This window comes from Carassius auratus, unplaced genomic scaffold (genome assembly GCF_003368295.1).
Source record: "Carassius auratus strain Wakin unplaced genomic scaffold, ASM336829v1 scaf_tig00012509, whole genome shotgun sequence".
In the NCBI taxonomy this organism is placed as follows: domain Eukaryota; kingdom Metazoa; phylum Chordata; class Actinopteri; order Cypriniformes; family Cyprinidae; genus Carassius; species Carassius auratus.
In genome coordinates this window covers 28,287-40,254 of record NW_020524296.1, presented here as the reverse complement: position 1 = coordinate 40,254, position 11,968 = coordinate 28,287, and the positions used below count along the sequence as shown (strand labels likewise).

Sequence of the window (11,968 nt, the reverse complement as noted above, 5' to 3'; positions counted from 1 at the left end):
AAAAAAAAAGTCAAAACATCTGTAATGTACTGTACTTTAAATGAAAAAAGTTACAAAAGAGTTAATATGAATAATAATTATTAAAATTAATAGCATAATGTCCCAAGTAATACTGTAAAATATCAATACAAATAAATAAATAAAAAATTACACACACACACACACACACACACACACACACACACACACACACACACACACACACACACACACATATATATATATATATATATATAGACACACACACACACATATATACATATTAATATAGCCATATTAGATGATAAATTATATTTCTTAATGGTTTTTATTTTTCCCACTTCTTTATCAGTTTTGTCAGATTCACCGCTTCTACAGTTACTCACTGAGAAATCCCTTTTTGGTGTCAGTCTTTTGGGGAAGTGGTTGAACGCAAAGGGCTTGGTGCACACTGGGTACCGGTTTCGGTGGATCTTGTAGAACAGGTGTGCCGATTTATCCAGCCGGTAGTCACAGATGTAAACGTCTGGTTCCTTTACCCCTTTTGGACGACCTGAATCCATTAGCAAGAGTAGCAGGCATTAGCATGCAAAGTGTTTGGGGTTTTCATCAAGCAACGTCTGGTTCAGTACATGTCTTGTATCTCACTGTTGATTTGTTTATGTAAGACTGTTGTACGTGTGAACATCTCACCCTTGCAGTAAGTATACAGGTCCAACACACAGCATGTTCCCACCACCGCCTCCAGTGGTATGATCTCATAGAGAGGCACTCGGAACAACTCGTTATGATAGAAGCGACGGGAAGGAGAGTGGTGCGTCTCATGGGGACGGAAGTAGTGATGACCAAAGGCAAACCTCTCCCCTCTAAAGAAAGAAAAAGAGAGTCAAGATCAAATCTAAGGTCTGTGATTCTGTTGATTAAAGGAATAAGCATTGACGACAATGATTTAGTCAAGCAAGACATACTCCTTTCAAACAAGCCTACCTCTACAACCAGAAGCTATTGACAGGAGGACAAGAACTTAGCCTAACCTTTACGCTAAAATCTGTTTGGATGATACGTATGTTTTTCCAGGGTCAACAAGGATGTCAATGCTTAATGATGAATTAAAAGTTCAAAAAAAGTATTGAATAAGGAGACATTTTAAATATTGGGAGTGTGGTGAACCTCACTTCTCATTTTTCCAGAGTTTCTCGATTCGGAAGATGTCCAGTTTGTCTCTGTTGATATGAGACAGGAGACGGTATGACTGACGCACCGGCTGGCCTTCTGTTGTGCGTCTGCTGTCTCTCATGAGGTACACACAGTCACCTGCAACAACCACATGCAAATATAAATAAACTTAAACATGTCAAACCTACAAACCAGATTTAATTTCACAAACAAACACATGCACGTACCCTGATGCAATAGTAAGTCATCACGAAGCAGGCATATATAATAGATGGATCCTGACTGGGCATAGCTGGGTTGGGGCACCATTGGGACCTCCTGTCGAAACATGATAGGAAATACATAAAAGACACACACACACACACAGAACAGCTTTCAAGAGTTCCAAACTTCCTGAATGACAGAGGAGATCTTAATCCTGGGGTGACCTTTAAAATGTTGTGATAAAAGACCTATATGGCCATGCTAAACACAGTCAGAGAGGAAGAAAGAATTGTAAAGTTACACAGACTGAAAGGTCACATACCCTGTCCACTGGACGAGGGTCACACAGCTCACAGAGATAATGCTCCACATCCGCTTCCAAACGCATACAATCACAGTGCTGCCACACCTGATGGACAGACACCGAGAGATAGATTACCTATACTTAAAATCAATAAACAACATATCACACGAACAACAAGAGTAATGAAAGAATAATGAATAATTAACTGTAAATAATAGATATTAAACTTCAACAAGCCTTATAAACTGATGTAAATAAGTTCAGGTTGACATACTAAAATTACAACAACAAAAAAAGTTATTTAGAAATGTAAAAGAAAATAAGAAAAAAATGACAAAAGCACACAGCAAACTCACTAAAACGTAAACACAACTGAAAATATAAAAACAAAGGCCAAGTCAAAACATTCTAATACTATAATAATACTAAATTAACCCTGATATCTTGCTTAATAGAAAAAATATTGTCTGCCTGTCTTCACAAAATACCTATAGACTACAGATTTAAAAAGATAGGGAGGTGTTGTTGGACTGTGGAAATTTTGCTGCAGTAAAGCTAGGTTGTTGTAGTTGGTTGTCAGGGTGTTGCTAAGGTGTTCTGAATGATATTAAGGGTGTTGCTATGCAGGTAGTAGACTGTGGATGTGTTTGGTTGTCAGGGTGTTGCTAAGGTTTTCTGAATGGTATTAATGGTGTTGCTATGCAGGTAGTAGGCTGTAGATGTGTTTGGTTGTCAGGGTGTTGCTAAGGTGTTCTGAATGGTATTAATGGTGTTGCTATGCAGGTAGTAGGCTGTAGATGTGTTTGGTTGTCAGGGTGTTGCTAAGGTGTTCTGAATGGTATTAAGGGTGTTGCTATGCAAGTAGTAGGCTGTAGATGTGTTTGATTGTCAGGGTGTTGCTAAGGTTTTCTGAATGGTATTAAGGGTGTTGCTATGCAGGTAGTAGGCTGTAGATGTGTTTGGTTGTCAGGGTGTTGCTAAGGTGTTCTGAATGGTATTAAGGGTGTTGCTATGCAGGTAGTAGGCTGTTGATGTGTTTGGTTGTCAGGGTGTTACTAAGGTGTTCTGAATGGTATTAAGGGTGTTGCTGTGCAGGTAGTAGGCTGTAGATGTGTTTGGTTGTCAGGGTGTTGCTAAGGTGTTCTGAATGGTATTAAGGGTGTTGCTATACAGGTTGTAGGCTGTAGATGTGTTTGGTTGTCAGGGTGTTGCTAAGGTGTTCTGAATGGTATTAATGGTGTTGCTATGCAGGTAGTAGGCTGTAGATGTGTTTGGTTGTCAGGGTGTTGCTAAGGTGTTCTGAATGGTATTAATGGTGTTGCTATGCAGGTAGTAGGCTGTAGATGTGTTTGGTTGTCAGGGTGTTGCTAAGGTGTTCTGAATGGTATTAATGGTGTTGCTATGCAGGTAGTAGGCTGTAGATGTGTTTGGTTGTCAGGGTGTTGCTAAGGTGTTCTGAATGGTCTTAAGGGTGTTGCTATGCGGGTAGTAGACTGTAGATGTGTTTGATTGTCAGGGTGTTGCTAAGGTTTTCTGAATGGTATTAAGGGTGTTGCTATGCAGGTAGTAGGCTGTAGATGTGTTTGGTTGTCAGGGTGTTGCTAAGGTGTTCTGAATGGTATTAAGGGTGTTGCTATGCAGGTAGTAGGCTGTAGATGTGTTTGGTTGTCAGGGTGTTGCTAAGGTGTTCTGAATGGTCTTAAGGGTGTTGCTATGCAGGTAGTAGACTGTAGATGTGTTTGATTGTCAGGGTGTTGCTAAGGTTTTCTGAATGGTATTAAGGGTGTTGCTATGCAGGTAGTAGGCTGTAGATGTGTTTGGTTGTCAGGGTGTTGCTAAGGTGTTCTGAATGGTATTAAGGGTGTTGCTATGCAGGTAGTAGGCTGTTGATGTGTTTGGTTGTCAGGGTGTTACTAAGGTGTTCTGAATGGTATTAAGGGTGTTGCTGTGCAGGTAGTAGGCTGTAGATGTGTTTGGTTGTCAGGGTGTTGCTAAGGTGTTCTGAATGGTATTAAGGGTGTTGCTATACAGGTTGTAGGCTGTTTATGTGTTTGGTTGTCAGGGTGTTGATAAGATGTTCTGAATGGTCTTAAGGGTGTTGCTATGCAGGTAGTAGGCTGTTGATGTGTTTGGTTGTCAGGGTGTTGCTAAGGTGTTCTGAATGGTCTTAAGGGTGTTGCTATGCAGGTAGTAGACTGTAGATGTGTTTGGTTGTCAGGGTGTTGCTAATGTGTTCTGAATGGTATTAAGGGTGTTGCTATGCAGGTAGTAGGCTGTTGATGTGTTTGGTTGTCAGGGTGTTGCTAAGGTGTTCTGAATGGCATTAAGGGTGTTGCTATGCAGGTAGTAGGCTGTTGATGTGTTTGGTTGTCAGGGGGTTGCTAAGGTGTTCTGAATTGTATTTAAGGTGTTGCGATGCAATTTGAGGATGCTGCTAAGGTGTTTAGAGTGGTATTTAGGGTGTTGCTATGTAGGTGGAAATCTGTTGGTTGTTGCCAGGGTGTTGCTAAGGTGTTGTGGAGGGGAGCAAAGCGGTTCCGGGTGGAGATCTGGAAGACAGAAGGGGGAGCATATTTTGCATCTTGCCTTTGTCTGACATAACCATTTCAGGTCTTGGAGTCTCTACTAATGAGCTAATGATCTGAATCAGGTGTGTTTAATTAAGGAGACTTGGAAAACCTGCCGTGTTGGGGGGCCTCCAGGAACGTGGCTGGGAACCGCTACTCTAGATGGTTGCTTTTTGTGACAAAAGACTGTATTTCTAAGTCTCTTTAATATTCAGGTCCCTAGATATGCAATCTGATCACTCCTTGCCAATTTTACAGTCTACGAAGTGAAAATCTTTAGTTTGGTGACAGCTCTCCTCAACAGGGAAATTAGGGATTCAAATCTGTAATCTTGTTTATGAGCACATACCATGCACTTCTCACACTGGATCATGAGCCCCTCATCCTTGTACATGCCACAGATGCAGCGAATCACATCATCGTCTTTGTCATGGTTGCCTCCTCCGTCATGGTGATGGTGGGCGTGGTCTCTCTCCAGCGAATCAGAGCTGTCGGCCTCACTGGCCGTCTCGCCCACAATTTCATCAATCTGGACAGCAGCCTCATGACGCGCACCATAGTATGCCTTCCTCAGTCGGCACACATCACGACCTACAGCAGACTTACGGCCATAATATTTCTGTTGAGAATAAGGAAATGTACAACAGAGATTAAGGAAAGTAAATTGTTTGCATCATTTGGTAGATGTGGGTTTGCCCATGTTATGTTGCTACACATGCAACACATTATGTTGCATAATATATATTTAAATATATAAAAATATTTATATTATATTTATATACTATTATTTTATACTATTATTTTTAACTTCAAATTACAAAGTGCAATTTTTTTCCAAATTAATTATTTGTATATATTACATTAACTACAATGATTTTATCAATTATAATTATTTTCATTATCATTAGCCATAATGATATAATCATATTTGTAAGTAATGAGTGTAAGAGACACTTACCTCAGCATTGCGAAACACTTTGAGCATATCTGTATCAAATGCCTCGACGGTTTTGTAGTGACCAGTGAGGATCTGCTTCTCTATGGTACTGAGATCTAGCGGATCGGTGACCTTCTCATAGTACTGTACATTCCTGTGGACACATATGGACATAGCACAAAAAAGTAAGTATTGCTGTGAAAGATGAAGACGCCACAGTGATCATAAAACACAACTTAGGCTGTTCTCACTGCAGTTTTTAATACATCAGAAAATGTTATTGCAGACTCCTTAACTGCACCAAATATTCAAAAAGTACATATTTATATAGGAAATTATCTGTACTAAGAACATAATATTTTTCTCACCTCTTCCTCGAAGGCAGGTTAAGCAGCGGAGCAGCAAGAGTTTGACCAGATGAATCTTCAAGGAACAAGAAAGCAACTGATTATGTGAGAATGCAGGTCACAAGCAATGTGTTTATTTGAAAGTAAGTCTCATGGGACTGAGGCATTAAAACAAAAATGCACTAACATTAAATTGAAAGTAGAATAAACATTCTAGATTAAATAAAAATCAAAGCCTTTTGCAGAATCGCATACCTCACTATATGAATTTTGCATAACTAAATAATTGAAAATGACCTTTGCTTCTTGCCGTGCATAATGAAAATGATTATGCAGCCATTGAAGTGACTGCCGATAATACAATCAATAGCAAAAACTGCAGGTTTTTATGGGTGTGAGTATGATGGTGTTTGTGTGAATGAATTAGCATCTGTTTACCTTTGTAGCTTGTGATCATGTCACAAATCTCCTTAAAGATGTGTGCCAGGCGTGCAGTGCGTGTAACTTCCATGTTCTCCTCGGCTGCCGCAAGTCTTCGTGTGCGCACAGAGCGTGACGTCTGCAGCGCTGAGAACTGAGTCAGAAATACATCTGGGAAAAAAGCAAAACAATGCTAATCATGCAACATTGACTCCAAGCAGAATAATAAGAAACTTGTGCACGTCCACACACCTGACTTGATGTTGCCATCATCGCGGATGACTCCTCCCCAGCGGGTGTATAGAGAAAGACCACTGTTCTCCCTCTCTCGCTCTCTCTCTCCCTCTCGCTTCAGAAGTTCCTGTTTCTCCCGCATCTTCTCCCAATTCCGCAGCAGGAACACTCGATGTTTCAGCACAAAGTTTCTAAATTAAACAAAAAAAATCAGTGGGGGATGTCCGAGTTTGAGAGATTAGTCTATTATATTAGACGGCATATAAAGTCACATCGTTTAATTCAATGTGCCAAATGTAAATTAAAATTATGACTTGTTTTTGGCACAAAAACATCCCTGACTTTTAATTAGACTTGCAAAGCACGTCAAATATGACCCTTTAAAACAAATAAATAGTGTGAAAATAAAAAGTGTGAGATGGCATCCTACCTCTCTCTGTTTGACATAGGCTTCATTAAAAGATGCTGGTAAAACTTGCTGCTGTCACTGGATTCTTCCTCCTTAAAGGTCAAATAGAAACAAAAATGGTTTCGCATTAGGAAAATGTTGTACTAGTAGCTACTGTAGCCAATAGTAGTGTATCATTATTGAATGAACTGTCATACCCGCTTCTTCAGTGAGTGTTTGGACTTGCGTTTCTCTTTCAGTCTTCCCAGCCTCCGGGCCCCGCCCCCTGATCCGCCCCCCTTTCCAGGCAGCCCATTGATTCGCTGGCTCTTGCCGCCAATGATGCCACGGCAACCCTCTGAGCCACACATGCAGGCTTGCTGCATAGCAACAAGAGCAGAGAAATATAATTTGGCAAGCAGGAGGAAAATGTTTAACATCTACTAGAAGTTCAATCATCAACAAACACGAATGAAAGACCAGATGCTTTAATGCAAAAAAAAAAAGAAGGTTAAAAGAATTGTAATAATATATAATATAATAAATAAATAAATCCAAACCCTGAAATTATTAAGTGGCTATGAGTGACTGAATCAACACCGCCGATCCTGACCAATGAAGTAAAAGCATCCGCTACAAAACACAGCTGCATATATACACACTGTGCACGTGTATGTACATGTATCAGACATGCAGGACCCGGGTGAGCACAACTCTTCCAACATACCTGTTCTTCTGTGTTGAAGGAGTGGAAGTTGTAGTCATATGTCAGTTCTGTTCCGCTGTCGATGTCTTTCAAAGCAAACAGACCAATACGGTACACTCCATTCACCGACCTGAGAGAAAGACAGACTCGAGCTTATTCAAGTTTCTAATGCAATAATACAGATTGTTGCGGCTACTTACAAATTTACTTACAATATTTTATATATACAATTAAAAAGAAATGGTCATTCCGTTAATTGAAACCAGTAATGCTGTGAAATATTATTACAATTTAAAATAACTGTTTTCTATTATTTTATAATTTACATCTAAGGTGAAAAAGCTGAATTTTTAGCAGCCATTATTTCAGTGTGACATGATCCTACAGAAATCATTCTGACACGCTGGTTTACTGCTCAAGAAACATTTCTTATTGTTATCAATGTTGAAAACAGTTGAGCTGCTTAATATTTCATTGGATCAGTGATTCATTTTATTTCTTCAGGACTTTTTAATAATAAAAATATAATTTTTGCATCAATGTAAACATTTTACGGTCACTTTGATCAATTTACTGAATAAAACTATACATTTCTTTCAAAACAAGAAAATCTTACTGACCCCAAATTGTTGAACAGTAGTGTAACCACGGTAGACGTCTTACCTGTCTTACTGCTTTAATAGTCAAGTCACCTTTATTTCTATAGTGCTTTTAACATAACAGATTGTGTCAAAGTAACCGTCCAGTATTAAGTAGAGTGTCATATAATGCAAAATGACAATAGTAAACACTCAATTTTCAGTTAAAGGCAGTTCATCATTGAATTAGTGATGTCATCATTCAGCTCAGTTCATTTTAAATAGTAACTATGCAATCAAGTCGACAATATCGCTGGATATTAATATATTGTAGCTGCATTGCACATGAATGTTGAGCCTTGAAAGCAAACAAACTCAAGCAACATCAAGCATTCTGGGCTTGATACTGAACAACTAGGCTGAGTTGTACATTATGCAATAAGGTAGAATGAGGTCATTTTTGGCACAGACGTGGTTGTGTGTGTGTGCTCTAACAGCTAACCCCTGGGCAGCACAGCTGTGTCCCCCACCCTAAAACACAAGCTACAGATAATCGCTCTTCTGTGACAAGATGAATGATCTGCCACCATCCAGCCTACAAGCACTGTTTTTAATGTGTGTATGTGTGCATGAAAGAGAAAAACATAAACAGACCAAGAGATGGAGGAGATTACATTTTTTTGTGGAATGTGTGTGAACACCAACACTCAACGTGTGTGTAATTCTGTCACAGTACCAAGCAGATATTGCTCACTGACTCTGGATCTTGATTAACAATCTCATTGCTAATATATAATCTTTTAGATTCTGACTTATTGAACTAATTTATGAAACAACAGTTTCCACAGCAGTGACCTCTTCTTCTTTAATTTGGTCAACATGCCCACGGCTTACTCATAATTCAGCAATTTCTAAAGTCTAAAGATAGAGTCATTGCTCTCTCAGTACTTGTGGTTGTCCACATCCTCAATGACTCATCCTTAAAAATGACCTTTCTGTTTCAGATCATCAGAAGCTGATGGATTTTTTTTTACCATACTTCTTCAGTGACTCATCAGCGGTTTTGTTTCACTCACCATTTCTGCATCTCACAGTTGGGCTCGCAGCTGTGGTTGATAAACCGAGCCTCGTTGCCCATGTGGTAGCTGTCGATGAACATGCCACTGTCCAGATTCAGACAGTAGTGCCCACTGTTGGAGAAGTACTGCTCCATCATGCGGCTCCTAAATACAAAACAGACTGGCTGAAAGTGTGATAATATTCTTCAAGGTTTATAAAGTTTCAAGGTTTTTTTTTAAACATCCATCAATCATTATTGGGTGCCTTAATAATATAATTGTGTGTATGTTACATCATTGTGTGATTATACAAACAAATAAGTGAATTGAACCAGTTCATTAAAACAAACTATCCGAATGAACCAGTTAACAAAAAATAATGTGATTTCCCATTGCCTGAGGCTAAGGATTGCAGGTAATTATGTTGTAAATAATGTTAATTTTCTTGCACAGACCAATCGTTTTGCTTCATAACACCTCCATATATCGTCAAGAGCCACAGCTATTAATTTTGTGTCCACTGATATGCTTCAATTCTCAAAGACGGGCAGCTGCTGACTTGCATTTTATGAATCACCAAGGCAAAAAATCTTCTTTACAGTTCTACAGAAAAAAAGTCAGCTACATCTTGGATTTTTGAACTTTACCTTTATTAATGCACTATGGTTGTTACCCTCACATTCTCAATTAGAATATTTTAAATGCTTTTATTTTTGTGCAATTTTGTGCAGAGTTTTAAATCAACACTATTAAAAAATGTTAGCAATTCTATTTTGTTTTATGTGATTTTTAAAAAAAAAAAGAAAAAAGAAATGTATATAAATATATATATATGTGTGTGTGTGACCAAGGACCACAAAACCAGTCTTAAGTGTAATATTTTTTCAAAATTGAGATTTATACATCATCTAAAAGCTGAACAAATTAGCTTTCCATTGATGTATGGTTTTATTAGGATCAGACAATATTTGGCCGAGATACAACTATTTGAAAATCTGGAGTCTGAAGGTGCAAAATCGCCTTTAAAGTTTTCCAAATTAGGTTGCAATGCATATTATTTATCAAAAATCGCGTTTTTGACATACTTATGGTAGGATATTTACTAAATATCTTCATGGAACATGATCTTTACTTAATATCCTAATAATTTTTGGCATTAAAAGAAAAATTTATAATTTTGACCCATACAATATATTTTTGGCTATTGCTAAAAATATACCCCAAGGACTTAAGACTGGTTTTGTGGTCCAGGGTCACATATAATAACCAACAAAAAATAAATGACATTCCCAAAAAGGTTTATACATATCACTTGAACTTCACATAATGGAATTAACCAAACTGATGCGTGTTTTAACTCATTGCAGTCTGTGTCTCCTTTTGTTTAAAGCTGAAATGTGCCTACCTGAACCCCTGTTCGCTGACCACCTCTCCCAAATACTCAATGATGAATTGGCCGGCACGTAGGGACTGCTTGGTGCGGATCCCCCAGCCCTTCCCTTCAGCCCGGAAGCGTTCGAGAGAATGCACCCACTCATGCTTCTGGATACGCTGGTTATCACACTGATCGCCACACGGACATGTACTTGGAGAACACTCAGCGAAGATCATCCTGAGACAGATAGAGATTAGAAACCAATGGGCTCCACTTTATGAACTACAACTGCACTAATAAGTAAGCAAAAGAGAAGGTGTAAGCCTCTTACCTGTTTAGACAGTCGTCCTGACAGCCCTTCTCGCGGTGTTCTTCAGGTGGCCTGCAGTTACAGGTAGTGGCTTCATAGCCAGAAAGAGGCTTCACATCCACATAGACATCTAAGAGGGAAAATATTAATGTGATAGTCTTAAACAACTGCAAACATACGCACGCAAAACACAATGTGTGCAAAAACGAGAGCAGGATAGTGATAAAGAAATCAACAACTGTCAAATCAGTATATTTATGGAAACACAAGTATGTTCTGCTCTACAGAGCTGTTGAGCTTATGGGTAGTGACAAAAACTAATGAAAATCTCCTTACTGGATCTGATCTTCTTGTAGAGAGGCACATCAGGTCTCTTGTAGAGCTGCAAAGAACAAAGATTAATAATTTAGTAGAAAGATTTTTGCTGAGAATCAGGCATTACACTGCAAAAAATCATCTTAAATAATATATATATATATATATATATATATATATATATATATATATATATATATATATATATATATATACACACTGTATACAATGAGGAAAGAAACATGAACTTAATGAAAAAATATATTCTCTGGAAGCTTAATAATAAAATAAGAAAGATTATAAACTTCATATCCTACAAGTAGATATGTGTCTTGTTTTAAGGATGTTTATTGGAAACCAAGACCACAATACGTATTAATAAAATGATTTTGTAGCAAAAAACATAAAATGACAAATGCAGTTGTCAACTCAGAGAAAGATGTGGTTTTAAGGAGCTACCTGATCATGTTTCCAAAGCCACAGGATGTCATAAGGCAGCTGGAAATCAATGCGTTTCTGTCTCAAGTATTTCCCTGGACAAACACAGAAGACAAATTGCAGTTCTTAATTCAATCTCTTTGTCCTTTCACTTGAGGCTGCACCATTTCAATATTGAATCAACTAATCACCTCATAACTCATAAACCATAACTAATCAGCCGGATTGCCCAAGGGGCCATACATAATGAACTAGTTAGGATTGACAATGAAAGCTGTATACTGGCAAGTCCACAAGCTTACTTGTTGAAATAATAGCTCTTTAAAACGGTTATGTCAAAAAATGATTCCTAAATCAAACTGCAATTAGATATGGTGCTAAATTAACTGATGCATGTCGAAATCTGCAGACTATTAGGTCACAACTGCAAGCTGAGCTTAAATGAAAGACTCACCAACATGAATGGGGGCAGGAAAAGGCCATACTCAAGTTCACCTGGAGTGTATTCCAACTTCTCCTTCTTCAGCTGTAGCAGCTGACTGCGAGGACTGATAGGGAAATGGAAAGAGGTTATGTTTATTATCCTGGTATATGAAAGTTAGATGATAAGAAGGGCTTGATGAGTGTGCTCA

At 38.4% G+C, this 11,968-nt stretch overlaps 1 pseudogene; it reads right to left on the bottom strand.

Annotated features, from left to right (window-relative positions):
* Positions 1 to 11,968, bottom strand: part of LOC113073611 (histone-lysine N-methyltransferase ASH1L-like) — a 39,880-nt pseudogene that overhangs the window by 4,357 nt on the left and 23,555 nt on the right.